Genomic DNA, 27,730 nt, shown 5'->3' on the forward strand with positions numbered 1-27,730 from the left:
AAGTGATAAATATTTATGAACAGCGGATCTCAATGCCAGCTAAGAGGTAAATCTGCCTCTAAAATACCTTCAAACAATTTTACTTTAGGAGTTGCATTAAATAAAACACACAGCACATACAATTATTTGTTAAACACAGGTACTAGATTTGCCAGAATCATTCCTCACGGTTCCTGTTTATGGTCCACCATTCCATAGTTGAATAGACGATGCCCTGAGGAAGGGGGTGGGTGACCGTAAAGCTACACATATACTGAAAATTGGGTAATTGTTAAGCGTCAGGTTACATCCCCTAAAATCAAATAAAGAAAAATTACAAATTCCATATTATTATGGACTAGCCTCGCTCACAGAAGCTGCAATAAACTGCTGGGAAACAGAGATTTTCTATTAATACCCACAACTGTGGCACTCAATAGGAATTTTAGACCTGTGTCACAACATTTAGTTTGTTGGTCCAAGCCCACAGTCTATGACACACGATTGTGTCAAATTAATTTAACTGATCAGAAGAAAATTTATAAGCAAATTGTCCTATTTAGGTAATCTCACTCAGACTCGTAAAATGTGTAATATTACAAAGGACTCGCCTACGCAGTGTCTGCAGTTCCATGTAATTAATTGCATGCAAAGTCCCTTGGGAGTTAACGAGGTAAGATTAGTGCTGTACGCATACAACTTCTTCCTTTCTCCTTTTACAGATTGCATCCACTTCGTTGCCATCTCCAAAGCAGTATTCGTTTGGGTTCCACATGAATTTAAAAAATAACCCCCCCAGAGTCGACGGGGCGGGGGGGGGGAAACAAAATGAAAGAGACAACAACATCACTGGTTGCCTTTTAGCGGTTTACAAAGTGCCGGTGTGGACTGAGGACAGGCAAGGGAACATTTTGCCTAAAGGTGATTTTTCTTTCATAAGAAAGGGAGGAGGATGGAAAAAACTTGCATTTTTATGACATTTTTGACGATCTCTGGATGCTCCAAGAACAGATGATGTTTAGTCCATCAGGGAATATGGCAGCCAAGTTTCACACTGCATAATCAATAACTTTCATTTATATAGCATCTTTAACAAATAAAACATCTCAAGTGCTTCATGGGAGCACTGTCAAAGCAAATTTGACATTCAGCCACATAAGGATGTAGGAGGTCAGATGGTCAAAAAAAGTCAAATATGTGGATTTTAAGGGGAGTCTTATAGAAGGAAAGAGAGGTAAGAGAGGCGGAATGATTTAATGATCTCCAGTGGTTCACTGGTGAGTTGCAGGATCTCAGGGCTTAAGGAACTGAAGGTTTTGTTGTGTTATGCTGCTTCGGATAACACAGGCTGCTATTTGATGCAGTCTTAACTAAAGGATGCTCCAGACTCCGAAATGAGTTCAACGTGTTTATTGAACTATAAGCACAATTCTCAAATGAGTTTGACTCTCTGCAAATCTAACTGTAGTAACTCAGTCTAACTGTACCAGCTTGCTCTAAGCCACGTGCTGGGGTGTGATGCTGCTGATCAACCCTGGCTAACATTCTAGATGTCTTTCTGTGGAAAGAGGCAGGGTGTGAGTGCCTCATCCCTTTTATAGTATTTATGTCATGCCCCCTTGTGGTGGTGCCACCTCTGAGTGACCTGACTGCCCATTGGTTATGTCCTATTCTGAGTGTTCATTGTTTGCATATCATGACAGGTTTGGTCACCAATGATGGAGTGATTCAAATTGGAGGAGTGTTTTTGTAGGGTTGGATGAGATTATAGAGATGGGGGTTGCCGGAAGGTCAACAAAGGGATCTGACTGAGTCTAATGCAGCGAACGGTGGTGCACAGAACACAACTAACCAGAACACGAATGAACAGGTTCTTCCGGAGGTAGAGGACAAATGCGAACGGTGGCAGGGAGGTCCCGCCAACCACGCCCACATATTCCAGGCCTGCTTCAGACTTGTTGGGTTTGGACAATCTTCTTTGAGGCAATGTCCAAGGTTGTGGGGGTGAGGGTGGAGCCAGGCCCAAATGTAGTCTTCTTCGTGGTCTCAGATCAGCTAGAACTCCTCATGGGGAGGGGGGCCAACGCCCTAGCCTCCCTAATCACCCGCCGAGGAATCCTGCTCATCTGGTGATTGGCAGCACCACCCAAAGCTGCAGACTGGTTCTTCGACCTGTCGGAATTCATCCAACTAAAGAAGATAAAATTCGCCATCCGTGGGTCAGAAGAAGGCTTCCACAGGACATGGAAGCCATTCACCAGCTTGTTCAGAGACCTCTTCATTGCCAGTAATGAGTAAAGCGTGTGGATTTGAGGGTGGGGGTGGCACAGAAGAGCCATAAAATGCCAAGGAAATGGAAGGGGGAAGGAGGCGTGAAAGGGAGCCAAGGGTGGTGGTAGGGAGGGACAAAACAAAACGTTAAAAAAGACTATGGGTCACAAGCAGCATAACCGCAGAGGACGGGCCTGAGGACAAGCAGAAATAGCAGAAACATCATCAGCACACTGGGCAATACAGGTTCAGGCCAACATTGGGAGCCCAATGAAAGCAGAACGGCCAAGCATCCAGCAGAGGGCAGTAGAGCAGAGCAGCTGATTGGCTGTCGCCGGGGAAATGTGCATACGTCCGTTGTGGTCACCCTAACTTGAAGGTGGTTTGTGGAGGAGCTGTTGTCAAGTGACACTTAAACCCGAAACACTTCTTCAGTGTTTCCCTCCCTACCCCCTCCTCTAACCAAAAAAACCCCAACCGCTGTAAAGATCAAGAGGAAGGCTCGAGGGCAGGTAGAAGTAGAAAGAAGTTGAACCGTGACGTCACAGCCTGTAGGTAAGGGATTGGCTGGTGACTGTAAGTAGTTTTTCTTTTATTTTCCCTCAGATGTTATCGTGTGGGGCGCAGAGGTTGCTGAGTGAGTGCTGGCTGAGAAGGGGAGTGAATAACAGGTAAGCTCTTTCTTTCTTTTTCTTTTTTTTTTCTAGAGGGGATGGCAGGGAAGGTAGTGCAATGTTCCTCCCGCAGAAAGTTTGAGGTGAGGGATGCTGTCAGCGACAATGCTGATTTCATCTGTGGGAAGTGCACCCACCTCCAGCTCCTCAGAAACCGCGTTAGGGAACTGGAGCTGGATGAACTTCGGATCATTCGGGAGGCAGAGGTGGTCATAGATAGAAGCTTCAGGGATGTAGTTACTCCGAAGAATAAAGATAGATGGGGGACGGTGAGAGGGGTTGGGAGGAAGCAGTCACTACAGGGATCCCCTGTGGTCGTTCCCCTTAGTAACAAGTATACCGCTTTGGATACTGTTGGTGGGGGGGGACATGCCAGGGGTAAGCCATGGGGTACACGTCTCTGGCACAGAGTCTGTCTCTGTTGCTCAGAAGGGAAGGGGGGAGAGGAGTAGAGCATTAGTCATTGGAGACTCCATAGTTAGGGGGATAGATAGGAGATTCTGTGGGAACGAGAGAGACTCGCGGTTGGTGTGTTGCCTCCCAGGTGCCAGGGTGCGTGATGTCTCGGATCGTGTTTTCAGGATCCTTAAGGGGGAGGGAGAGCAGCCCCAAGTCGTGGTCCACATAGGTACCAACGACATAGGTAGGAAAAGGGATAGGGATGTAAGGCAGGAATTCAGGGAGCTAAGGTGGAAACTTAGATCTAGGACAAACAGAGTTATTATCTCTGGGTTGTTACCCGTGCCACGTGGAATAGGGAGAGAGGAGTTGAACACGTGGCTACAGGGATGGTGCAGGAGGAAGGGTTTCAGATTTCTGAATAATTGGGGCTCATTCTGGGGTCGGTGGGACCTCAGCAAACAGGATGGTCTACACCTGGGCCAGCGGGGTACCAATATCCTGGGGGGGAACTTTGCTAATGCTCTTCGGGAGGGTTTAAACTAGTTCAGCAGGGGCTTGGGAACCTGAATTGTAGCTCCAGTATATAGGAGGTTGAGAGTAGTGAGGTCATGAGTAAGGTTTCAAAGTTGCAGGAGTGTACCGGCAGGCAGGAAGATGGTTTAAAGTGTGTCTTCTTCAATGCCAGGAGCATCCGGAATAAGGTGGGTGAACTTGCGGCATGGGTTGGTACCTGGGACTTCGATGTTGTGGCCATTTCGGAGACATGGACAGAGCAGGGACAGGAATGGTTGGTGCAGGTGCCGGGATTTAGATATTTCAGTAAGCTCAGGGAAGGTGGTACAAGAAGGGGAGGGGTGGCATTGTTAGTCAAGGACAGTTTTACGGTGGCAGAAAGGACGTTTGATGAAGACTCGTCTACTGAGATAGTATGGGCTGAGGTTAGAAACAGGAAAGGAGAGGTCACCCTGTTAGGGGTTTTCTATAGGTCTCTGAAAAGTTCCAGAGATGTAGAGGAAAGGACTGCAAAGATGATTCTGGATAGGAGCGAAAGCAACAGGGTAGTTGTTATGGGGGACTTTAACTTTCCAAATATTGGCTGGAAGCGGTATAGTTCTGTTCTATGTTCTATGTACTTTAGATGGGTCCGTTTTTGTCCAATGTGTGCAGGAGGGTTTCCTGACACAGTATGTAGATAGGCCAACGAGAGGCGAGGCCATAGTGGATTTGGTACTGGGTAATGAACCACAGGTGTTAGGTTTGGAGGTAGGTGAGCACTTTGGTGATAGTGACCACAATTCAATTAACTTTACTTTAGTGATGGAAAGGGATAGGTATATACGGCAGAGAAAGAGTTATATCTGGGGGGAAGGCAATTATGATGCGATGAGGCAAGACTTAGGATGCATCGGATGGTGAGGAAAACTGCAGGGGATTGGCACAATGGAAATGTGGAGCTTGTTCAAGGAACAGCTACTGTGTGTCCTTGATAAGTATGTACATGTCAGGCAGGGAGGAAGTGGTCGAGCAAGGGAACCGTGGTTTACTAAAGCAGTCGAAACACTTGTCAAGAGGAAGAAGGAGGCTTATGTAGAGATGAGACATGAAGGTTCAGTTAGGGCACTCGAGAGTTACAAGTTAGCTAGGAAGGACCTAAAGAGAGAGCTAAGAACAGCCAGGAGGGGACATGAGAAGTCTTTGGCAGGTAGGATCAAGGATAACCCTAAAGCTTTCCATAGATATGTCAGGAATAAAAGAATGACAAAGGTAAGAGTAGGGCCAGTCAAGGACAGTAGTGGGAAGTTGTGCGTGGAGTCCGAGGAGATAGGAGAGGTGCTAAATGAATATTTTTCGTCAGTATTCACACAGGAAAAAGACAATGTTGTCGAGGAGAATACTGAGATTCAGGCTACTAGACTAGAAGGGCTTGAGGTTCATAAGGAGGAGGTGTTAGCAATTCTGGAAAGTGTGAAAATAGGTCCCCTGGGCCGGATGGGATTTATCCTAGGATTCTCTGGGAAGCTAAGGAGGAGATTGCTGAGCATTTGGCTTTGATCTTTATGTCATCTTTGTCTACAGGAATAGTGCCAGAAGACTGGAGGATAGCAAATGTTGTCCCCTTGTTCAAGAAGGGGAGTAGAGACAACCCCGGTAACTATAGACCAGTGAGCCTTACTTCTGTTGTGGGCAAAATCTTGGAAAGGTTCATCGGAGATAGGATGTATACTCATCTGGAAAGGAATAATTTGATTAGAGATAGTCAACACGGTTTGTGAAGGGTAGGGCATACCTCACAAACTTTATTGAGATCTTTGAGAAGGTGACCAAACAGGTGGATGAGGGTAAAGCAGTTGATGTGGTGTATATGGATTTCAGTAAAGCATTTGATAAGGTTCTCCACGGTAGGCTACTGCAGAAAATACAGAGGCATGGGATTCAGGGTGATTTAGCAGTTTGGATCAGAAATTGGCTAGCTGGAAGAAGACGGTGGTGGTTGATGGGAAATGTTCAGACTGGAGTCCAGTTACTAGTGGTGTACCACAAGGATCTGTTTTGAGGCCACTGCTGTTTGTCATTTTTATAAATGACCTGGAGGAGGGCATAGAAGGATGGGTGAGTAAATTTGCAGATGACACTAAAGTCGGTAGAGTTGTGGACAGTGCGGAAGGATGTTACAAGTTACAGAGGGACATAGATAAGCTGCAGCGCTGGGCTGAGAGGTGGCAAATGGAGTTTAATGCAGAAAAGTGTGAGGTGATTCATTTTGGAAGGAATAACAGGAAGACAGAGTACTGGGCTAATGGTAAGATTCTTGGTAGTGTGGATGAGCAGAGAGATCTTGGTGTCCATGTACATAGATCCCGGAAAGTTGCCACCCAGGTTGAGAGGGTTGTTAAGAAGGCGTACGGTGTGTTAGCTTTTATTGGTAGAGTGATTCAGTTTCGGAGCCATGAGGTCATGTTGCAGCTGTACAAAACTCTGGCGCGGCCACATTTGGAGTATTGCGTGCAATTCTGGTCGCCCCATTATAGGAAGGATGTGGAAGCATTGGAAAGGGTGCACAGGAGATTTACCAGAATGTTGGTATGGTACCGGTATGGAGGGAAGATCTTATGAGGAAAGGCTGAGGGACTTGAGGCTGTTTTCGTTAGAGAGAAGGTTAAGACGTGACTTAATTGAGGCATACAAGATGATCAGAGGATTGGATAGGGTGGACAGTGAGAGCCTTTTTCCTCGGAAGGTGATGTCTAGCACGAGGGGACATAGCTTTAAATTGAGGGGAGATAGATATAGGACAGATGTCAGAGGTAGGTTCTTTACTCAGAGAGTAGTAAGGGCGTGGAATGCCCTGTCTGCAACAGTAGTGGACTCGCCAACACTAAGAGCATTCAAATGGTCATTGGATAGACATGTGGACGATAAGCGAATAGTGTCGATGGGCTTTAGCGTGGTTTCACAGGTCAGCCTAACATCGAGGGCGGAAGGACCTGTACTGCGCTGTAATGTTCTATGTTCTAAATAGGGTCCACAGCCACTGGGGGGTGGGGGTGGGGGGAGGGGAGGTGTAAGGGTGTGAAAATTAATAATGCTCCTGGTTTGACTATATGCTGTTTTTTCTTTCTGACTTTCGGCTTTGTGCGTTTCTTCTCATATTTGCGTTGACCTATTGCACACCGTAAATAATAATTTCTCTTAGTTTCAACAATAGGCGCGGTGATGAAACCTGTAAACAAAGAAGTACAAATGGGGATGTGTAACATAAAAATGTGAAAACCAATTAAAAAAAGGGTTTGAAAACAAGGATCAGCATTTTAAAATGGCACCAAACCGGGTGCCAATGTCGGCCAGCGGCCGCAGAGGTGATGGTTAAGTCGGACTTGGTGTGGGGCAGCACAGTGGCTAGCACTGGGACTACGGCGCTGAGAACCCGGGTTCGAATTCCGGTCCTGGGGCACCGTCTGTGTGGAGTTTGCACATTATCCCAGTGTCTGCATGGGTTTCACCCCCACAGCCCAAAAAGATGTGCTGGCTGGGTGGATTGGCCACGCTATATTGACCCTTAATTGGAAAACAAAAGTGAAACTTCGCGTAAATTAGGGTATTGCCAAACTTTTGAATGACTTCAAGTTTGCTGAGGCTAGAACTTGCGAGGTCAGCAAGGAATAATTGGAATAGTCAAATCAAGGAGGCAGCAAATGCATGGAGCAGATAAGTTGAGGCAAGGCCAGAATAGGAAAAAGGAGGTATTCGTGCTCGTGCAGCCATATGATAAGAAATTTGTCTGAGTCACATTTCATATCAAGGCTGGGAACAGCCTGGTTCAGCTGCAGTTAGTTGCCAGGAAGAGAGATGGAGTCAGTGGCAAGGGAAGAATTTATCACAAGGACCAAAAACAATTACTTTGGTCTTCCATATATTTAGTTGGTGGAAAGCTTTTGCTCATCCAGTACTGGCTGCCGGACAAGGGACAGTAGCAACATGGATACAAAAGTGACTGAGTAATAGAAAGTAGAGTGATGGTCAATGGATACTTTTTTGGGCTGGAGGAAGGTTTGTGATGGAGTTCCTCAGGGGTAGCTATTGGGATCCTTGCTTTTCCGGATATATATTAATGGCCTAGATCTTGACATGCAGGGGACAGTTACAAAGTTTGCGGATGACACAAAATATAGAAGCATTGTAAACGGAGGATGATAGTGTCGTACTTCAAAAGGACAAAGACAAGTTGATGGAGTGGGCAGATTAGTGTCAGATGAAGTTCAATGTGGAGAAGTGCGAGGCAATGCATTTTGGTCGGAAGAACAGACACAGACAATATAGAACAGGGGGTACAATTCTTCAGAGGATGCAGGGGCAGAGAGACCTGGGTGCATATGGCACAGATCATTGAGGGTAGCAGGAGCAGTGCAGAAAGCAGTTAACAAAACATATATTATCCTTTATTAATAGGGGCAGAGAGTAAAGAGCTGAACTTCTCCAAGACACTCGTTAGCTGGAACATGGTGTATGGTTCTGAGCGCCACACTCTAGCAAGGGCGTGAACACATTGGAGAGTGCAGAAGGGGTTTACAAGAATGGTTCCAGTGAAGAGGAACTTCGGTTATGAGGATAAATTGGAGAGGTTGTGACTGCTCTCCTTAGAGAGCAGAAAGCTAAGAGGAGATATGATAGAGATGTTCAAAGAAGCTGGATAGAGTAGTTGGGGAGAAACTGTTCCTGCTCATAAAAGGATAGAGAACGAGAGGGCACAGATTTAAAGTGATTTGCAAAAAGGGGAAAAAAACGTTTCTGTGTAAGTGATTCAGGTCTGGAATGCACTGCCTGGAAGTATGGTGGAGGCAGGTTCACTTGAGGCGTTCAAGAGGACATTAGATGATAGTTGAAAAGAAAAAGACAGGAGTATGGCATTGAGTTATGATGTTCATTTGGCGAGCTGGTGTAGACATGATGGGCCAAATAGCCTCCTTCTGAGGACAATTATATGATTGGTTCATAGACGGTGTTCAAGAATGGTTAAGAGGTGGAAGTGAAAGAGGGGTTAAGAGGCGGAGGTAAAGTAGACCATGGCATTCCCAGCTTATTTGTGGAAACTGATGCTGTGTTTTCAGATGTCGCCGCCTTGGGAAACACGTAGATGAGATATGGGAGGGAGCCAAAGATAGATCCTCAGGGGGACACCAGAGGTAACAGTGCAAAAGTAGAAAAATAAGCCATTACAGGTGATCTGCTAGCTACTACTGAATAGGTAACAACAGAAGGCGGCAACTATATTTCCACTGTTGGCCAGCTGGATGGAGAGGCGCTGGAGCAGAATTTCATTGTCAACTGTGTGTCAAAGAGATGAAGAACAAGAAGGGTTATTTGACCTTTGTCACAGTTAAGTAGGATGTCTTTGGTAAGAGGCATTTTGGTGCTGTGATAGGGCAGAAACCTGACTGGAGTGATTCAAACATAAAGTTCTGAGAAAGATGGGCACAGATTTGAGAAGTGACAGAATATCCAAGAATTCTGGAGAGGAAAAGGTGATGGTAAATAGTTTGGAAGGACAAGGCGTTAAAAAGATTTTTTTTGAGAAGTAGTGAGGTGGCAGTCTCTCTCTGGCAAGGCCAGAATTTGTTGCACACCTCTCCAGAAAGTAGTACTGAGCCTCCTTCTTAAATTGCTGCCCTTCATCTGGTCTAAGTGCACCCACAGTGCTGTTAGGAAGGGAGATCCAGAGTTTGACTCTGACAATGAAGGAACGGTGACGTATTTCCAAGTCAGAATGGTGCGCAGCTTGCAGGTGCTGTGTTCCCATGTGCCTGTTGCCTTTGACTTTCTAGGTAGTAAAGGTTTCAAAGGTGCCATTGAAGGAGCCCTGGCCAAGTTGCTGCAGTGCATCTTGTAGATGGTGCACCCTGCTATCACAATATGCCAGTTGTGGAGAGTGTGAATGTTTAAGACAGTGGATGGGATGCCAATCAAGTGGTCCGCTTTGTCCTGGATGGTGTTGAGCATCTTGTGCCACACCTATCCAGTCCAGGGCAGAGTATTTAATCACACTTGACTTGTGCCTTGTACATCAGGGACAAGCTTTGGAGAGTTGGGAGATGAGTTACTCTGCAGAATTCCTAGCCTCAAATCTGAACTTGTAGCCACATCATTTATATGGCTCGTCCGGTATTTCTGGTAAATGGTAATCTCCCAGGATGCTGATGGTAGGGGATTCACTGATGGTAATGCGTTGAATGTCTGCACGTCATTTGAGGTGATAGTCGTTGAGGCAAGGAAGGGTGGTTTAAGACCCTGGCTTGCAATGGAGCAAAGACGCAGAGTGTGATCTTTGTCTTCCTGGATATTCATTGAATAATGGCAGTTTTAGCAATGGTGACCAGGATCCAATAATCCTTCAATGTCCCATATCTGAATGAAATCGTTGATCGGATCATTTTAAAGGATAAATATCGGTTGACAGAAAGAATTTCCTGGTTTCTTTGAATCGCTCCAGGGAATCTTTTACCCCCACCCAAAACATATAAAGGGCTTGGTTTTAACTTGCCAATCAAATGACTACAGCTCTGGCAGTGTGGTCCTTACTGCCTACAGCATTGAAATGACTGAAAGCAGTTGCGAGGTGGAAAGATGCTGCGAAAATTTGTTTGAATTTGAAACCTTTCAAATCCATGTAATCTTCAATGTTATTTCCACCCTGCCCCATCCCCTCCCCCCAGAACTTATTGGTAGCATAGCTCTAAAAGAGCTAAGTGACAGCAAGTGTAGTGACCGGACCCACAGCTACATCCCAGCTAGCTGCTCCACTGACGCACTGGAGGTGACCAAATCCAGAAAACCTGCGCTGAGGTGGGACAAACAACATGAAATGATTTTCTACGGCAGCCACCAGTGCCCATGTGATCCACAGTAAGTCTATAATCCATTGGTGGTAATGTACTCTAGTGTGGGGCTTATCTGTACCTTACCACAAACCTCCGGCTCATGGCCAAAACAAGCACCGTTGTGCAAAGACTCTACAATCACATTGCACCAATTGCTTGAACAAACAGCTTGAAACAGTTATCAGAGAGTCACAGAGGGTATCGGCTGCAGATTAAACTCACCAGCAGCATGCTACAGAATACAGAGCATTGGACGTGCACCAACTGACTGGGCTTTGCTCCGCTATCAAAATGCTGCAACTATTGATGGGCTTGGCAAGTTCTCCAAAGCACATCTGCAAAAAAAAAACAAAAGGAACAATTCTTGGCCAGGTTTCTCTAAACTGAATCTCACTTGTATTTTTAAAAAGTCACTTTCACCTTTAATGTCATCTGTCAGCTGTTCAGCTCGGTCAGACTGTTTGGCTCCAAAACACAGTGGGCGTTAGGCACAAGTCAGCTGGTGACGGGAACGGAGCTCCTTTTCCTCAGCCTTTGTCCTGGCAACACCAAGTTGGGGGAGAAAGGGTAGGTGAGAAATTCTGAGCCAAGTGTTTTTCTGCTAAGGCGGCAGATTTTCTCTCTCGTGGGGCAAGGAGCTAGCGGGAAGGCATATGAAAGTAACGAGAGTGCAGATTGTGATCCCAACTTCAGTTGGGTGCAACCCTGGAGGTTTCATCACATGACCTCGCACCTCAAAACCAAACCACCTCACTCGACAAATTCCCACCATTGGTTGACCATCCAGGCGGGCTGCCTGGCCATGGCCAATTGGAACGGACATAAAATGATTGTTACCCAATTGGACAAATCTTCACAGTTTGTCAAACAGCCATTTCCCCCACAGAAGGTTGAATATTTTACAAATAATAAATGTTAATTGTTTAAAGAAAATACAAAACAAAAATGTTGATTGTGCCCATGGTTTTCTCCCGGTTGTCGCTTGCAGCAGGCTGCTGGAGGTTAATCTACAATTCCTGGAGACTCTAGAGCAATCCTGGAGGGTTGGCAACCCAAGGTGGAGATTGAGGAATAAGGTGGGGGGGGGGGGGGGTAGAGAAGATGGTAGGGCAAGAAGAGGAGAGGGAGAATTCGGGGAAGCAAAATAAGGGCAGGAAGACAAAAAAAGATACGGTACCACTTTCAGTGCCTGCTACAAACATGCACTTTGCAGCTGGCATGCTGCTTTGGCCCTCTAGTCGTTCTTAAGAGAGGACCTCAATTTAAATATTTTCCCCTGGTATACGAAACACCATTCTCATTGGGACTTATTGAAAGCCTTTGGCTTCCACTTCAGGTAATCCTAGAAATTGGATCTGCCATCATATTGGTCTCGGAACAGTATCGCGAACACTGAAGACTGGACAGAGATCAGCTTTACATCAATTGATTCGACGAACCTCCACTTATTTACTGAAAGACAGGGCAGCAAATATTGCTTTCGGTCAACAATGCTGTTGCATTACTGGCCGCAACAGAACCACATGTCTACAGCTTGCTGGTCCTTGAAGTTTCAGCTTGGCTCAACTAGGAACACTCTCACTTCGGAGTTAGAAAGCACTGGGTTCAAGCCCCATTGCGGTACTGGTGAGCATAATGTAGGTTTCTTTTTCAGTGTTGCATGGAGGAGGTAATGCACATTACCAAGGCTCTGCTTGCCTCCTCTGGTAGTTAAGAATCATCGTCAGGTGTCAGATGTGGCTCAGTGGTAGAACCTGTATGAGCTGGAAGATCATGGAATCAAGCTCCTCTCCACAGCCTAAAACTCCAGAATAAGGAAGTGCTGCAACGTTGAGCATGCCACCTTTCAGTTTGAACATTAAACCAAGGCCCCATCTTCTCTCCAAGTAGGATGTGAAAGAGCCCAGGGCACAATTTGAAGAAGTAGGGGAGCTCTCTCTGGTGTCCTGGTTGTCACAGTCGAGTCATAAAAGAAGAAATTTGTATCTATCTATATAAATATATATTCATCTCAGGTATTAATTTCCCATAATTGTGCTAATGGCCGAAACATGAGCAGTTCTAACATAATGATTTCGACAAGAGAGCTTCAGTTTACAAACCCCAAACCAGTGTCTTCTGGAACAAACGATTCCTGACTCCAATTAAACACCTCAAGATTCCAGCCATCCTTTGTCCAACATCGAGGAGGTGTGTCACATGACCTTCCCCCAAGCTGCATTATATTGTCCAGTGGATCTGAACTCCAACTTGAACAGAACTCCAGGCAATAGCCTCTGTTGTCTACCATCAAGCTTGTGACAGCAAAAAAGAACTCTGACCCTCATCAAACCTGCCAACTCCTTGAACTTGTGCCTCCCAACTAACTTTGCCTACAGCCTTCTCCTGGTGTGGAAGTGTCGCTCAGGGACGACGCAGCATTCTACAATCAGTCAACTTCCCCTCGGAAGGAACACTCCAGTTGACTGGATTCTAGACACATGTAAGTGTGTGCGTGTGTGTGTGCGTGCGCATGTGTGAAGCGAAACCAACCCTTTTATTTTCATCTTGCCTCGAGATTGCTGTGCATGTTATTCATTTTTTTAAAAAATAATTTTTATTAAAGGTTTTCATAAAATATCAAAAACAAATTGAGAAAGAAAAAAGAACCCAACAGGGTTAAGTACAAAACACAATCTAAAAAAGCAACCCCCCAAACTCCTCCCCCCCTGTACATAAATAATAAATTAACATTAACAGCCCGACTTAACACAACAGGTGTATACACCCCCTCAGACTCTCCAGTGTAAATAACATAAACAAAAATAAAGTAACCCCCCCCCCGAGCTGCTGCTGCCATTGACCAATGTCTATCATTCTGCCAGAAAGTCTAAGAACAGTTGCCACCGCCTAAAGAACCCTTGTACCGACCCTCTCAAGGCAAATTTCACCCTCTCCAATTTAATGAACCCTGCCATATCGCTGATCCAGGATTCCACGCTTGGGGGCCTCGCATCTTTCCACTGAAGGAGAATCCTTCGCCGGGCTACCAGGGACGCAAAGGCCAGAATTCCGGCCTCTTTCGCCTCCTGCACTCCCGGCTCCTCTGCCACCCCAAATATTGTGAGCCCCCAGCCCGGTTTGACCCTGGATCCTACCACCCTCGACACCGTCCTCGCTACGCCCTTCCAAAATTCCTCCAGCGCTGGGTATGCCCAGAACATATGGGTGTGATTTGCTGGGCTCCCTGAGCACCTAACACACCTGTCTTCACCCCCAAAGAACCGGCTCATCCTTGTCCCGGTCATGTGTGCCCTGTGCAGCAACCTTAAACTGTATGAGGCTGAGCCTCGCGCACGAAGAGGAAGAATTCACCCTCCCTAGGGCATCTGCCCACGTCCCCCTCTTCGATCTCCTCTCCCAACTCCTCCTCCCACTTACCTTTCAACTCCACCACCGAGGCCTCCTTCTCCTCCTGCATCAGCTGGTAAGTTTCCGAGATCTTCCCCACTCCCACCCACCCACCCGAGAGCACCCTATCCTGTACTGTGTGTGGCAGTAGCCGTGGGAATTCCACCACCTGCCGTCTGGCAAACGCCCTTACCTGTAAGTACCAGAAGGTGTTCCCCGGGGGGAGCCCGTACTTCTCCTCCAGCTCACCCAAGCTCACGAACTTCCTGCCCACAAACAGGTCCCCCAACTTTCGTATCCCTGCCCTGTGCCACCCCGAAAACCCTCCACCTGTTCTTCCTGGGGCGAACCGGAGGTTCCCCCCGTAATGGGGTCCACGCCGAGGCCCCAACTTCCCCCCTATGCCGCCTCCACTGCCCCCAAATTTTGAGGGCCGCCACCACCACCGGGCCCGTGGTATACCTCCTTGGAGGGAGCGGCAGCGGCACCGTTGCCAGCGCCCCCAGATTCGTACCCACACAGGACGCCGTCTCCAGCCTCTTCCATGCAGCCCCCTCCCCCTCCATCACCCACTTGCGCACCATCGTCGCATTGGCGGCCTTGTACCCACAGAGGTTGGGCAGCGCCAGCCCCCCCCTATCTCTACTCCTCTCCAGGAACACCCTCCTCACCCTCGGAGTCCCTCGCGCCCACACAAGCCCCATTATACTCCCGTTAACCCGCCTGAAAAAAACCTTCGGGATAAACACGGGGAGGCACTGGAACAGGAACAAAAACCTTGGGAGCACCATCATTTTGATTGACTGCACTCTACCTGCCAAGGACAGCGGCAACGCGTCCCACCTCTTGAACTCCTCCTCCATTTGCTCCACCAGCCTTGTAAAGTTAAGCCTATGCAGGGCCCCCCAGCTCCTGGCCACCTGGACCCCCAAATATCTGAAGCTCCTTTCTGCCCTTTTTAGTGGGAGCTCGCCAATCCCCCTCTCCTGGTCCCCTAGCTGAACTACGAACAGCTCGCTCTTCCCCATATTGAACTTGTACCCCGAAAAGTCCCCAAATTCCCTAAGGATCCTCATTACCTCTGGCATTCCTCCCACCGGGTCCGCCACATACAGCAGCAGGTTGTCCGCATAAAGCGACACCCTATGCTCCTCGCCACCCCGCACCAACCCCCTCCAGTTCCTCGACTCGCTCAGTGCCATAGCCAGGGGTTCAATCGCCAGTGCGAAGAGCAGGGGGGACAGGGGACATCCCTGTCTCGTCCCTCGGTGCAACCGAAAGTACTCGGACCTCCTCCTATTTGTGGCCACACTCGCCATCGGGACCTCATACAACAGCCTAACCCACCTGACAAACCCCTCCCCAAACCTGAACCTCTTCAGCACCTCCCACAGGTACCCCCACTCTACCCTATCGAAGGCTTTCTCAGCGTCCATCGCCACCACTATCTCCTCCTCCCCCTCCCTCGCCGGCATCATGATAACGTTCAAAAGCCTCCGCACATTCGCGTTCAACTGTCTCCCCTTCACAAACCCCGTCTGGTCTTCATGGATGATCTGCGGCACACAATCCTCCATCCTCGTGGCTAAGACCTTCGCTAGCACCTTGGCATCTACATTTAGCAAGGAAATCGGTCTGTAAGACCCACATTGTAGGGGATCCTTGTCCCGCTTCAGGATCAAGGAGATCAGTGCCCGGGACATCGTCGGGGGTAAAGCCCCCCCCCTTCCCTTGCCTCATTAAAGGTCCGAACTAACAGCGGGCCCAACAGATCCATATATTTTTTATAGAACTCGACCGGGAAACCGTCCAGTCCCGGTGCCTTCCCCGTCTGCATGCTTCCTATCCCTTTGATCAGCTCCTCCAGCCGAATCGGGGCCACCAATCCCTCTTCCACCTTTGGAAACCTCAATTGGTCCAGGAAACAGCCCATCCCTCCCTCCTCCCGTGGGGGGTGCATGTTATTCATAGAGGGTGTGGGACATTTCCAAATCTAACGGCTGGGGAAAATACCACACCATTTATAGAGGGGGAATTCAGAATTTTGAAAAAAAACACCATTCTGTTTATGGACGGGAGTGGGGAAATTAGGGCAGTTTAAACTGACCCCTTTCAAAGAACAAACAAAGAACAAAGAAAAGTACAGCACAGGAACAGGCCCTTCGGCCCTCCAAGCCCGTGCCGACCATGCTGCCCGACTAAACTACAATCTTCTACACTTTCTGGGTCCGTATCGCTCGATTCCCATCCTATTCATGTATTTGTCAAGATGTCCCTTAAATGTCACTATCGTCCCTGCTTCCACCACCTCCTCCGGCAGCGAGTTCCAGGCACCCACTACCCTGTGTAAAAAACTTGCCTCGTACATCTCCTCTAAACTTTGCCCCTCGCACCTTAAACCTATGCCCCCTAGTAATTGATCCCTCTCCCCTGGGGAAAAGTACGGTGGCACAGTGGTTAGCACTGCTGCTTCACACCACCGAGGACCCAGGTTCAATCCTGGCCCCGGGTCAACGTTCGTGTGGAGTTTGATAATTCTCCCCGTGTCTGCATGGGTCTCACTCCCATAACCCAAAGATGTGCAGGGTAGGTGAATTGGCCATGCTAAATTACCCCTTAATTGGGTACTCTTAAAAAAAAAAAATGTTTTGGGGTTTTTTTTTTTTTTTTTAATTGACCCCCTTCCTGTCCATGACATGACCAATATGTATCCCTCAATCACCAAAAACAGGATGCTGGTCATTATCACATACATCGCTTTTCTAACAGAGTCCACTTGCCAACCAGTCACCATTCTCTTCTCATACAGTATAAATTGTTGTTCCCTTTACTACTGATATTCTTACAATCTGTCCTGATGAGTACAAGACAAAAAGCTTCAACAGCGTGTCTCTTCTTTCAGTCATGCTCAGCTCTGCCCTACCAAACAAACAATTATTTACCATAATGCCTATGTTACCACATTTCAAAAGTATTTCATTAGCTGTGAAGTGCTTTGGAGGCCCTGAGGTCGTAAAAGATGGAACCATTCAGAGAATAATGGTTATTCCTCCCCAAACTAATATCATGAAAAGCAGCTGTTCAAGTTTCTGTACGCAAATTGTCTGCCCTGTCTTTCTGTGACAGTGCTGAAAGAAGTAATTTTTTTGATTTCTGCTGCATTTTGAGTGCTACATAGATGCAAGTTTGTTTTCTTTAAATTTGGAAGCAGTTATAGCAACTCGGTTGGTTTCCGACGTTTCACAGTCAATGGCAACCACTGAATATTAAGGAGAGATTTAATGGAGATGTTTCAATTATCAGGGTTTTGACAGAATAGACGAGGAGAAATTATTTCTACTCACAGAAGGGTTGGTATTCAGCGGACATAGCTTTGAGATTTTTTTTTTCAGCAGGAAAATTACAAAGTCACCTTTTAACACAGTGACTCTGAAAGGGTAATGCAAGTAGATATAATAGAAACTGCAGATGAAGAATTGAATCCAAATTTGAAAAAGAAAAATTTGCGCGGCCTTGAGGACAAGATATGGGTGTGGAACTGATTGGAAAGTTCCCTCAGAGACGCAGCAAGGGCATTGTGGCCTCCTCCGGTACACCATCATTTAATGACTGCCACTACCTGGTTCCAAAATCAAAGGACATGAAACACACATGAAATGTAGGGCTGGATTCTCCGTTCTGGAGAAGAATCGCTTCTGGTCTCCGCTAGGTGCGGCATCCAGGAGCGATTCCCTCTCCTTTACCATGCAAATTTATGCATGGAGGAGAGTTCGTGGGATTATGCCGGTATCCTGGTATCGGCCTGCCCGTTCAAAATAGCAGCTTCCTGTTAAAAAGAGGAAGTGAAAGCACTTAGCTGCTTTTGATGTAGTGCGGATCTGTCACTCATAGTAAGAGTGTTTATAAACATTGTAGTTAGCATCAAAGTAGGGTAATTAAATAGTGTTGGAAAAGATAGATCAACAATCCACCAATCAGCTGCCTCTGGAGTAATAAAACGGTCAATCACTGGCTAGTACAATATATTGCTGTGTGAAATTGAAGGGATTTCAAGCTCTTTGAAGTGTACTGGGCTTTCAAGGAAGCCTCTGTTGCTTGTAACAGTTGCTGCTTTAAACACCTTTGTCTGAGGCAGATGTTAGGAAAGGGTAAGTGATCCCCTTGGCCCACCGCGGGGTCTACCGTGTCAGGGCCATGCTTGAAAATGCCAGCACCAATTCACACCTGTATGAATCCCAGCTGAGGGGCCTGGAGCATCACAGGGGCCTGGAGAATCGGGCTTCCAGCCTGTGAATCGGATGCGATTGGGGGAAAATGACCCATTTGCATCTTCCCTGCTACTGCCGATGGGGGGACCGGAGCATCGAAACATGGCGATCCGGTTTTTAGACCGACGCACGATTCTCCGCCAGATCAGGAAACTCGCTACCAACGGCAGGCGGCAGAGAATTCACCCCTTATCTCAATGGTGTAGGCATTCTCAACTACCACTCCAGGATATTCTACCCCTAGTGTATGCCATAATTACTTCAATTAAACAGGAAAGAATGGATCAGTTTGCAGAAAGATAGGAGCGGGTGACCAGCAAGTTGATAATCCCTGTTGGATCAAGAGGAAAGGTGAGTGTTTAATTGACTGATATCAAATTAAATTTGAACACATCATGAGGTTAAACTCCTAAACTTGAAACTTTACAAGTTCAGGTCCCTGTGTCCACTTCCTAGAGCTGACTACCTTTAAAAAAAGTTATGAACCTTCTTGTCAGTGTTTCATTCTTTCCCTCTCTTTGGGTCTTTCCTCCCCACTTTGCAGTGTTGTTCCATTCTGTCCAAGAAGATGGGCATGCCAGGACTTTGCCAATGATACTCAAATCAATCACTGGTGATATGTTAAATGCCTCTCTCCTATCAGGGCCTTTGCCGCCATGGCATCTCTACCGCTGCAAGTAAAAAACACTGTTAATTGGCTGCTTAAGGAATCACAGGCAATCTAAATTGTTTTGCAGTACGCTGCAGAGTGCTGAAGCACGAATGTTGATGTGTTCACCTTGTCTCTTCCCGCTGGGAAAGTAAAAATGAATTTACAGCAATGATGCTTACTAGGAACCTTCCAAAACCACTAGGTAAGCAAGGTAACCTGGACTGGAACATTCGATGCATTCTCCTGCGAGAGAGAATCTGCACCATTAGAAACCACAGCATGTTGTAAGGTGCCTTTATGTCAAACAGAATCTAGTCAGCTCTCCTATCGATAGTAAGCGGAAACACAAGGACCTGTCCATTATTATTCCAGCAACAGTAGATGTGCAGTTTTGCATCGGGTGTAGTGAACTGTGACAATATGCACTAGCTCCATGGCCCATGATAAATGTTCAGTCATTTTAAAGCATTGGACTCAAATGCTTCTCAATGAAAATACTAAGATCGAATTGACAAGCCACAATTCCACGACACACATGCATAGAAAAGAGATCTCAGTACAACAGAATAAAATAAACAGGGATACCAACATTCTGCTTTGACTACAGCAAAATAACTGAGCCAGCAGGGATAAACATCGAGAGGTGGGGCTCCCAGTTCACAGCCTTGACAGAGAGCTCAGGATGACAAATTTGTCCTTTGGCATTAAATGACCCACACTCCAGTGCAGTAGCCCCATCAACAGCTTCTGTTTGCATAGTACCTTTAAAGTTGTTTAAAAAAATAACCTCAAGAAGCTTCCCAGGAATGTCCCTAAAGAGCAAGCCACAGAAAGAGCAAGTAACGGGACCCAGCCCAACCTGCCTTAGGAAGCCCCTGCCCGTGACCCAGAACCCCCGAAATGGCAGAGACCCCGCGCGAGGACCCAAATGAGCCGCAAAGTATCCCCGTGCTCGCAGAATGCTGGGACCCATCCGTATCGCAAACATGACTCTCCCAGCAACCCCATTACCTCAACCAGCGCCCGGGACCCTGCCAGACGCGACCCCAGAAACGTAACCAGCGCCCTGGTCCCCACCAGCGCCCCGACGCCCGCCAGACGCAACCACCTACCTTCCACAAGGTCAGACATCTCCCCTCGGATCCCGGGACCATCCAGCTGCAGCCGCCGACCGAGGAAGCGAGGGAAACACGGCGGTCTGCAGGTGAGACTAGCAACACGGTTTCAAGACTCCTCTCCCCAGCATAATACTGGCAAACGTCCAAGCAATCGAAAACAAGCTGGATGAACTTAACGCTAGACTTACCTCTCAGAGGGAAGTAAGAGACTGCTGTGTGCTCTATTTCACAGAGACATGGCTCATCCCCGTCTCACCGGACTGTGCCACACAACCTGAAGGCTTCTCAATTCATCGGGCAGACCGCACCGCGTCATCAGGCAAAGCGAAGGGTGGAGGGTTTGCCTCCTCATCAACTCATCCTGGTGCTTGGGTGTGGCGTCCCTGACGACCTACTGCTCCCTGGACCTGGAATACCTGACCGTGAAGTGCCGCCCATCCTGACTTCCACGTGTGTTCACTTCAGCCATTATCACAGCGGTCTACATCCCACCCCAGGCGCTGGACGAACTGTACACAGTTATAAACAACTACGAAACAGAACACCCGGAGGCCTTGTTCATCGTGGCCGGGAACTTCAACAAGGCCAACCTCAAGAGTGTACTGCCAAAATTCCACCAGCACATCTCCTGTCCCACCAGGGGCGACAACACTCTTGACCACTGCTACTCAAAAATCAAGGGCGCCTACCGTTCCATCCCCCGACCACACTTGGGAAATCAGACCATAAGACGGTGTTCCTTCTCCCAGTATACAAGCAGAAACTCAAGCGGGAGAATCCAGCTAAGAAGGTTGTGCAGTGCTGGTCCGAGGAGACAGAAGAGCTCTTACGTGACTGCTTAGAGACAGTGGACTGGTCCATATTTAAGAACTCAGTGACCAACTTAAATAAGTTTGCCACCACCGTCACAGACTTCATCAGCAAATGTGTGGGCGACTGCATGCTAAAGAAAGCAGTACGTACGTTCCCCAACCGGACACTATGGCTTTATCGCGAGAATGACTGCCGACCGAAGGACAGGTCTGAAGCATTCAAGTCAGGCGAACCTGACCTATACAGGAAATCCAGGTACAACCTCCGCAATGCCATCCGAGATGCCAAGAGAGAATATCAGACCAAGCTAGAGTCGCAGACTAGCGTTACAGACTCTCGGCGGTTGTGGCAAGGCCTAAACAACATATCGGGTTACAAAGCGAAGCCGAGCAGTATCTGCAGCAGAAATGCACCCCACATGTTACAGTTGTAGAAGACTTTGGTTCGGCCACATTTGAAATACTGCGTACAGTTCTGGTCGCCACATTACCAAAAGGATGTGGATGCTTTGGAGAAAGTTCACCAGGATGTTGCCTGGTATGGAGGGCGCTAGCTATGAAGAGAGGTTGAGTAGATTAGGATTATTTTCATTAGAAAGACAGGAGATTGAGGGGGGGACCTCATTGATGTCTACAAAATCATGAGAAGTATAGACCGGGTGGATAGCAAGAAGCTTTTTCCCCAGAGTGGGGGGCTCAATTATTAGGGGTCACGAGTTCAAGGTGCGGGGAAAAGTTTAAGGGAGATATGCTTGGAAAGTTCTTTACGCAGAGGGTGGTGGGTGCCTGGAACTCATTGCCAGCAGAGGTGGTAGAATCGGGCACGATAGCATCATTTAAGAGGTATCTAGACAGATACATGAATGGGCAGGGAACAGAGGGATACAGATCCTTAGAAAATAGGCGACAGTTTTAGATAGAGGCTTGGAGGGCCGAAGGGCCTGTTCCTGTGCTGTAATTTTTCTTTGTTTGTTCTCCCCGATGGACGCAATGTATTCTATGCTTGGTTTGAGCAGGAAACCAACGATCCGCTGTCGAGTGCCCCAGCAGCCCATAACACACTCACACCCACCATCACAGCTTCCGAAGTCAGATCGGCTTTCCTGAAAGTGAACCCTCGGAATGGGGCGGGTCCAGACGGGATCCCTGGTCATGCACTCAGAGCCTGCGCGGACCAGCTGACAGATATGTTCGTGGACATCTTTAACCTGCCGTACTCCGCGCCGAGGTCCCCACCTGCTTCAAGAAGATATCATCATACAGGCAGGCAATGTGCCTCAATGACTACCATCCAGTGGCCCTGACCTCAGTCGTAATGAAGTGCTTCGAGAGGTTGGTCATGAAGCGCATCACCTCCATACTCCCAGAACGCCTTGATCCACTGCAATTCGCATACCGCCGCAACCGGTCCACAGCAGACACCATCTCCCTGGCCCTATACTCATCCCTAGAGCATTTCGACAACAAGGACTCCTACATCAGACTCCTATTTATTGACTACAGCTCCGCCTTCAACACCATAATCCCAGCCAAGCTCGTATCAAAGCTCCAAAGCCTAGGACTTGGCTCCTCACTCTGCAACTGGATCCTCGACTTTCTAACCCACAGACCACAATCAGTAAGAATAAACAACACATCCTCCACAACAGTCTTCAATACTGGGGCCCGCAAGGCTGTGTACTTAGCCCCCTACCATACCCCCCGTACACACACGACTGCGTGGCAAAATTTGGTTCCAACTCCATCGACAGGTTTGCTGACGATACAACCATAGTGGGCTGGATCTCGAATAGCGACGAGTCAGAATGCAGGAGGGTAATTGAGAACCTAGTGGAGTAGTGCAGCGACAACAATCTATCCCTCAATGCCAGCAAAACTAAAGAGCTGGTCATTGACTTCAGGAAGGAAAGTACTGTACACACCCCTGTCAGCAGTTTCAATTTCCTAGGGTTACACATCTCCAAAAATCTGTCCTGGTCCATCCATATCGACGCTACCACCAAGACAGCACAACAGCGCCTATACTTCCTCAGGAAACTAAGGAAATTCGGCATGTCCACATTGACTCTTACCAACTTTTATAGATGCACCATAGAAAGCATCCTATCTGGCTGCATCACAGCCTGGTATGGCAACTGCTCAGCCCAAGACCGGAAGAAACTTCAGAGAGTCGTGAACACCGCCCAGTCCATCACACAAACCTGCCTCCCATCCACTGGCTCAATCTACACCTACTGCTGCCTGGGGAAAGCAGACAGCATAATCAAAGACCCCTTCCACCCGCTTATGCACTCTTCCAACCTCTTCCATCGGGGCAGGAGATACAGAAGTCTGAGAACACGAACAGACTGAAAAACTGTTTCTTCCCCACTGCTACCAGACTCCTAAATGGTCCTCTTATGGGCTGACCTCATTAACAATACACCCCTGTATGCTTCACCCGTGCCGGTGTTATGTAGTTACATTGTGTACCTTGTGTTGCCCTATTATGTATTTTCTTTTATTTCCTTTTCTTTTCATGTACTTAATGATCTGTTGAGCTGCTTGCAGAAAAATACTTTCCACTGTACCTCGGTACACGTGACAATAAACAAAATCCAAATCGAAAGATCGATCAGAACAGATGGCTGAAACTCGAGTCAAAGATGTACGTTTTGAGAAGTCCCTGAAAGGGGGAAGAGGGCAGGAGAGATGGAGGGAGGGATTTCCAGAATTTATGGCCTAGGCAACTGGAAACATGGCTACCAATGGTGGAGCAAAGAAATTGGGGATGCACAAAAATCCAGAATTAGAGGTGCACAGGGGAGATCTCGGAAAATAGAACATAGAACAGTACAGCACACAACAGGCCCTTCAGCCCTCGATGTTGTGCCGAGCAGTGTCCGAAACCAAGATCAAGCTATCCCACTCCCTGTCATTCTGGTGTGCTTCATGTGTCTATCCAATAGCCGCTTGAAAGTTCCTAAAGTGTCCGACTCCACTATCACAGCAGGCAGTCCATTCCACACCCTAACCACTCTCTGAGTAAAGAACCTACAATGGACATCCCTCCTATATCTCCCACCCCGAACCTTATAGTTATGCCTCTTTGTAACAGCTACATCCACCCGAGAAAATAGTCTCTGAGCGTCCACTCTATCTATCCCCCTCATCATCTTATAAACCTCTATTAAGTCGCCTCTCATCCTCCTTCGCTCCAATGAGAAAAGCCCTAGCTCCCTCAACCTTTCCTCGTAAGACCTATCCTGCAAACCAGGCAGCATCCTGGTAAATCTCCTTTGCACCCTTTCCAATACTTCCACATCCTTCCTATAATGAGGTGACCAGAACTGCTCACAATACTCCAAATGTGGTCTCACCAGGGTCATGTATAGTTGCAGCATAACCCCGCGGCTCTTAAACTCGAGCCCCCTGTTAATAAACGGTAACACACTATAAGCCTTCTCCACGGCTCTATCCACTTGAGTGGCAACCTTCAGCGATCTGTGGACATGAACCCCAAGATCTCTCTGTTCCTCCACATTCTTCAGAACCCTGCCGTTGACCCTGTAATCCGCATTCAGATTTTTTCTACCGAAATGAATCACCTCGCACTTATCAGGGTTAAACTCCATCTGCCATTTTTCAGCCCAGCTCTGCATCCTATCAATGTCTCTTTGCAGCCTACAACAGCTCTCCACCTCATCCACTACTCCACCAATCTTGGTGTCATCAGCAAATTTACTGGCCCACCCTTCAGCCCCCTTCTCCAAGTCACTGATAAATATCACAAATAGCAGAGGACCCAGCAGTGATCCCTGTGGTACACCGCTGGTAACTAGTCTCCAGTCTGAACATTTTCCATCCACCACCACCCTCTGTCTTCTATGTGATAGCCAGTTACTTATCCAATTGGCCAAATTTCCCTCTATCCCACACCTCCTTACATTCTTCATGAGCCTACCATGGGGAACCTTATCAAACACCTTACTAAAATCCATCTATACGGCATCAACTGCTCTACCTTCATCTACACACTTAGTTACCTCCTCAAAGAATTGCGGGGCATTATCTCTTAAAGCTTTTCCTGAAGTGTCAACTCTACCTGAAGTGGCTCAATAATATTAAACACCGTAACAGTCAATGTGAAGATACGCTGCCCAGCAACAGTGATGGAGATTCTGAAACAAGAATCTTTTGTTCATATTGATGAGAGAGATGTTCATTATTTGCTATGATGTGGGGATGCCGGCGTTGGACTGGGGTGAGCACAGTACAAAGTCTTACAACACCAGGTTAAAGTCCAACAGGTTTGTACTTCCCATCAGAACCACATTGCCCTCATCAACCATCTCTTACCTCATCAAAACACTCCGAAGTGAATGAAACACAATTTGCTGTTAACAAATCTCTGGCTTTCCCCAATTGCTCCACAGTTGGCCATGTGAATGTTAATTTTGTTCCGGTTAATCATCTCTACAAGCTCTCCCACCATAAGGTATCTTAAAAAAAAAAGAAGCAAACTGATGGGCTTCAATTCTGCTAGCAAGCCTATGGAATAAAGTATGGTTTAAATTTGGGCAAAGTGGCAGCAAACAGAGTTGTGGACAACGGTTGTTTCTCAGACTAGAGGAAACTAATGAGATCCCGCAGGGGTCTTACATATGTTAATGGCCTAACTTAGTTGAGCAGGACACAATTTCATAATGTGCGGATGACTTACAGCTCAGAAGTACTGCAAACTTTTGAGAAGGATGGTGATGGACCTCAAGACAGGCTAGTGGAATGGACAAACACTTGGAAGCATCAAGTGATGGATCTTGGTAGGAAAAACAAAGTGAGGCACATTTCCAAAACGGGTTCTGGAACTGAGAGACCCTGCACAAATTGAAGGTGGCATGGAAAGTTATGAAAATGGTGAAAAGGGCTTTATGGACAGAGAAAGAGTTAAAGAAAGCAAGGAAGTTACGATGAACTTTCATAAAACCCTGGGTTCAGCCTAAACCGGAGCATTCCAATTCTGGGCACCACACTTTAGGAAAGATGTGAATGCTTTAGAGAGGGTGAAGAAAAAATTTACGAGAATGGTTCCAAGGATGCAGAACTTTAGTTGCGTGGCTAGATTGAGGGGACATTGGCAGAAGTGTTCAAAATCGTGAGGAGCAGAGAGTCGTTAGGGAGAAACAACTCCTTCTGCTGGAAGAGTCAAGAAGCGGAGGGCACCAGCATATGTTGATTGGCAAAAGAACCAATGACAACATCAGGGATCTTCATTTTTTTTTTTTTATAAACACAGCAGGTGGTTAGGACTTGGAATCCACATCCTGAAAGTGTTGTGGAGGCAGATGCAATTCGGGCTTTCAAATGGGAATTGCACAAGGAACTGAAAAAAAAGGAAAAACTGCAAAACTACACTGGAAAGGGCAGTCAAGTGGGACAAGGTCAGATGTTATTTTAGGGAGCTGGATGGACACGACAGGCTGAATAGCCTCCTTCTATACTGTAGGGATTCTATGGTTACTATTCTATGAATACATTTGTCAGATGCACAGCTTTAAAGTATTGTGTTTCCCAGAGTTCATATCGCCCCAGATTGCCATCATCAACTCCCTACTAATGACATTACAGAGCAGCTTAGCAGGAAGTCTGGGCCTGGTTTGGTGGGTCATGGTGCAGGCAACATTTGCTATTTTTTAAAGAAAGGGCCGAGAGTTTTAAATTAGTACTTTCCCCCCATTTCATCCGTTACTTCAAAGACTATTGCTCATTACACAGCGAGGTGAATTTATTCCTGCCCAGTGACTGAAGGCAAAATGGGGAAAAACAGACCCTGGTGTAAGGTGCCAGATGAAAACCAGCTACTGGGTAACAAACAGGAAACCTACCCAGCAAACGCTCGTCTCAGAGAATCAGTGTGCCCACCATAAATGGAAAGTAATTCTTGATGTGATTTAGTTGATCATCTTTCTCATGTTAATATACAGCATTAAAATCTTCTCATAATGCCTCATTTCTGCTCGAGTTCTATATTAAAAAAAAGGAATGCAGGTCCCATGAGATTAAAAGGCGGTGGGTTTAATTATGCATCAATTGTAATGCATAGATTTTAGTTTTCTGCTTCACAAAATCTGTTTGAGGATGTCAGTGGGGGGTTAATGAAAAGGTCGATTAGTCATTTAGGATTCTCAAACTACCTCAAACTGCGCCATTACAAACAAACACTGCAAATGAGATTTGCCTTTCAGGGATTCAGTTTTAAGGTTTGGCAGAGTTGTGTTATCAGCATTTACTTTTAATACAGAATGTTTCATTTTATTTTTGTGGCTGCTAAATTGAAATTAAAATTAAACAGTTCAAGAGAGCCTAGCAAAGGACTGTGGGTAATTGCCACTGCACAGAGGTGAGCTGAATATGGAGGTACACATGGTGGGGATATCATATCCCTCCGTTCCTGCACTTGGCGCCTTGGAAACGTCAACCTTATTCCACCTCCCATCAAAATTGATGCACGGCATCTGTCTGTAGGGTTCCCAATCCTCAGGATTACCCAGCACTTTCCAGGAGTGAAAAAGATTAATGTTCTAGCCACTAGTTGCCGTGAGCAACCCAGTAGAAAAGCCATAGGGCACTAAGAAAAGGGTCTTTTTTTAAACGTTCTTTGGACACTTCCATTTGTCAACTCTAAAAATAATGGAGCTGGGAAAAGAAGTGTTATCTGATTGGACCAGGTGGTTGTGGTAAACCACTGTATTGTACTGTACTGTTGTATTGTTCCTGCTGGCTCCGCCTGTGACTCCTCCCCTCAGGCTCAT

At 47.0% G+C, this 27,730-nt stretch overlaps 1 protein-coding gene across 10 annotated transcripts in view; it reads right to left on the reverse strand.

The window, feature by feature from the left end:
- pknox2 (pbx/knotted 1 homeobox 2) overlaps positions 1-27,730 on the reverse strand; it is a 786,965-nt gene that overhangs the window by 388,970 nt on the left and 370,265 nt on the right. For 2 of the 10 annotated variants that reach the window (XM_072486737.1, XM_072486731.1), the window contains exon 2: positions 10,922-11,034. The exons of the other annotated variants lie outside the window; for them this stretch is intronic. The gene's annotated coding sequence lies outside the window, so the exon portion shown is untranslated. The remainder of the gene's footprint in view (positions 1-10,921; positions 11,035-27,730) is intronic. 10 annotated transcript variants of the gene reach the window in all.

This window comes from Scyliorhinus torazame, chromosome 21, assembly GCF_047496885.1.
Source record: "Scyliorhinus torazame isolate Kashiwa2021f chromosome 21, sScyTor2.1, whole genome shotgun sequence".
Lineage (NCBI taxonomy): Eukaryota > Metazoa > Chordata > Chondrichthyes > Carcharhiniformes > Scyliorhinidae > Scyliorhinus > Scyliorhinus torazame.